The sequence below is a fragment of the Oryctolagus cuniculus genome, chromosome 5 (assembly GCF_051225735.1).
Source record: "Oryctolagus cuniculus isolate XC-2025 breed Fujian yellow rabbit chromosome 5, ASM5122573v1, whole genome shotgun sequence".
NCBI lineage: Eukaryota > Metazoa > Chordata > Mammalia > Lagomorpha > Leporidae > Oryctolagus > Oryctolagus cuniculus.
Genome location: NC_142871.1, coordinates 75,940,001 through 75,943,941, shown reverse-complemented (window position 1 = coordinate 75,943,941; position 3,941 = coordinate 75,940,001).

The following is a 3,941-nucleotide window of genomic DNA, read 5'->3' as shown; positions in this document are numbered from 1 at the left end:
GGGGAAAGACATACTGAATTTGACCAGGAATATATAAAAGAAAAAAAAAGTGTAAGGTGTACACTCTTAGGGGAGGGTTGGAGAGAAGTTCACAGTGGAAATTCTACAGGAAGAATGCTGTGAGGCAGTGTGAAAAGTGAAGACACTTGATGGTCGGCGGCAAGATGGCGGAATAGGAAGGGAGCACACTGATAGTCTGGGGAGAGACAGTTTAATAAAAGTGGAGATACCGCAGGTTAAAGGAAGAGTAGGGGAAGAAACAGCAGAGTAAACTCTTCCGGAACTAGTGATTCACAGTGGACCTGTGTGGAGAGCATGGGAGCCCACAGTTCGGGACACCAGTGGCAGACTCAACACACCAGCGCTGGAACGCGAGGTGAGCAGAACCGCAATAACCCAAGACACCGGCAGGCAAGTGGAAAGAGGAGACTAGAGGGAATGACCCTGTGGGGATAAGTTCACCAGGCTAACTAGAAGAGAGAGAGAGAAAAAAAAAGTGACCGATACGGACACAAGTTTCTCTCTCTGCTCACCTCTCAAAGGCGAGCAAGACAAAGAGCAGGCGCCATCTTGGACATACATCATAAGCAGGGCAACCTCAGGTCTGCACCGGCCCTGAGCCTAGCAGCAAAATCTGACTCTGGGGAGGGGGGTTAATTAACAGGAGATTAGGACCTAGTGAATGTGTGGTGCTACTGAATTGAGACTGTGAAAAAACAGATGGTGGGGGAAAGAACTCACGGAATTCATGTGAGTACTCTCCAGAGACTACAATTTGGTCCTTGGCAACCCAGTGGGAGACTGCAGAATTTGAGTGCACACTGAGGGCAGGACAGATTCCCTATGTGGTCAATTGGGAAAGAGCTTCGGATCTCTGGCTCCTGTGGGTATATCATTTGCCTGCTAACTACCTCCAATTCCATTCAGCTATGTGGAATTACTTCCCTTTTGAATCAAAAAAAAAAAAAAAAAAAAAAGAAAGAAAGAAAGAGAGAGAGGTTTACCATGCCTAAACTGGGAGTGTCACCTTTGGCATACTCTTAACCCTGAGGAACCAAACAGAGCTCTCAGGCCACACCCATCTCAAGCATCTAAGGCTCCATCAAAAACAGACTGTCCACTTAATCTAGAGTCATAGTATAACAAAAAAAACACCACAGTGAAGAAACCAAAGAATATCTCCAACATGCCAAATAACAAATGCAAAAACTGAGGTAATAAGAACAAGGAAGACACTATGACGCCCCCAAATGAAAAAGACACCCCAATTCAAGATTATGAATGTGATGACATAGAATAAATGTAAGAAGCGCATCTCAAAAGATTGATAAGAACATTAAGAAGTTCTCAAAAACAAATTCTTGAACTACAGAAATCCTTAATGGACAAGACAGAAAATCTCTCTCATGAAAATGAAATATTAAGGAGGAATCAAAATGAAATGCAGAAACCAGTAGAACATGACTGTGATACTGATAAAAATAATAATGAAATGAAGAATTCAATAGATCAAATGACAAACACATTAGAGAGCCTTAAAAACAGAATGGGTGAAGCAGAAGAGACAATATCGGACTTAGAAGACAGAGCACAGGAAAGGATACAGTCAAACCAAAGAAAAGAAGAGGAAATAAGAAATCTAAAAAATATTGTTGGGAATCTTCAGGATACTATTAAAAAAACCAACATTCGGTTCTAGCAGTTCCTGAAGGCATGGAGAGGGAGAAAAGATTAGAAGGCCTTTTTAGTGAGATACTTGCAGAAAATTTCCCAAGTTTGGAGAAGGACAGACATCCTAGTACAGGAAGCTCATAGAACCCCCAGTAAACATGACCAAAAGAGATTCTCACCATGACACGTTGTAATTGAACTCACCACAGTGAAACAGAAAGAAAAGATCCTAAAATGTGCAAGAGAGAAACGTCAGATTAATCACAGATGATCTCCAATTAGAAGTACAGCAGACTTCTCATCAGAAACCCTAAAAGGTAGAAGGGAATGGCGAAATATAGCCCAGGTACTAAGAGAGAAAAACTGCCAGGCCAGAATATTATATCCTGCTAAGCTCTCATTTGTGAACGAAGGTGAAATAAAGACTTTTCATAGCAAACAGAAATTGAAAGAATTTGTCGCCACTCGTCCAGCCCTGCAAAAGATGCTTAAAGATGTGTTACACAAAGAAACACAGAAACACGGTCATCAATATGAAAGAGGGTAAAGGAAGGAAACATCAAAGCAAAAGATCACAGGGAATTCAAAGCATATATTTATATTCGAAAATATCTTTGGCAAATGGCAGGACAAAGTTACCACTTATCAATAGTCACATTGAATGTTAATGGCCTGAACTGTCCAGTTAAAAGACACAGGTTGGCTGATTGGGTTAAGGAACAAAACCCATCTATTTTCTGCTTACAAGAAACACAGCTTTCCAACAAAGATGTATACAGACTGAAAGTGAAAGGCTGGAAAAAGATATACCATGCCAACAGAAATGAAAAAAGAGTGGGCGTAGCCATCTTAATATCAAACAACATAAACTATACCACAAAAACTGTTAAGAGAGACAAAGAGGGCACTACAAAATGATTAAGGGATCAATTCAACAGGAAGATATAACGATTATCAATGTATATGCACCTAATTACAGGACACCGGTTTATTTAAAAGATTTGTTAAGGGACTGAAAGGGAGACTTAGACCCCAATACAATAGTACTGGGGGACTTCAATACTCCACTCTCAGAAATAGACAGATCAACAGGACAGAAGATCAACAAGGAGACAGTAGATTTAAACGACACTATAGCCCAAATGGATCTAACAGATATCTACAGAACTTTTCATCCTACACAGAAAGCATTTACATTCTTCTTAGCAGTACATGGAACATTCTCTAGGAATGACCACATACTAGGCCATAAAGCAAGTCTCAGCAAATTCAAAAGAATTAGAATCATGCCATGCAGCTTCTCAGACCATAAAGGAATGAAGTTGGAAATTAGCAACTCAGGAATCCCTAGAGCATACGCAAACACATGGAGATTGAACAACATGCTCCTGAATGAACAATGGGCCATAGAAGAAATTAAATGAGAAATCAAAAATTTTCTGGAAGTAAATGAGGATAACAGCACAACATACCAAAACTTATGGGACGCAGCAAAAGCAGTGTTAAGAGGAAAGTTTATATCAATAGGTGCCTACATGAAGAAATTGGAAAGGCACCTAAATAAATGAGCTTTCAATTGACCTCAAGGATTTAGAAAACCTACAGCAAAACAGACCCAAATCTAGTAGGAGAAGAGAAATAATTAAAATCACAGAAGATATCAACAGGATTGAATCCAAAAAAAAACATTACAAAAAATCAGCCAAACAAGAAGCTGGTTTTTTGAAAAAAAAAAAAAAATAAACAAAATTGACACCCCATTGGCCCAACCAACTAAAAAAAAAGAAGAGAAAAGACCCAAACCAATAAACTCAGAGATGAAAAAGGAAACGTAACAACAGACACGACAGATATAAAAAGAATAATCAGAAAGTACTACAAGGACTTGTATGCCAGCAAACAGGGAAACCTATCAGAAATGGATAGATTCCTGGACACATGCAACCTACCTAAATTGAACCAGGAAGACATCGAAAACCTAAACAGACCCATAACTGAGACAGAAATTGAAACAGTAATAAAGGCCCTCCCAACAAAGAAAAGCCCAGGACCAGATGGATTCACTGCTGAATTCTACCAGACATTTAAAGAAGAACTAACTCCAATTATTCTCAAACTCTTCAGAACAATAAAAAAAGAGGGAATCCTCCCAAATTCTTTCTATGAAGCCAGCATCACCTGAATTCCTAAGCCGGAAAAAGATGCAGCATTGAAAGGGAATTACAGACCAATATCCCTGATGAACATAGATGCAAAAATCCTCAATAAAA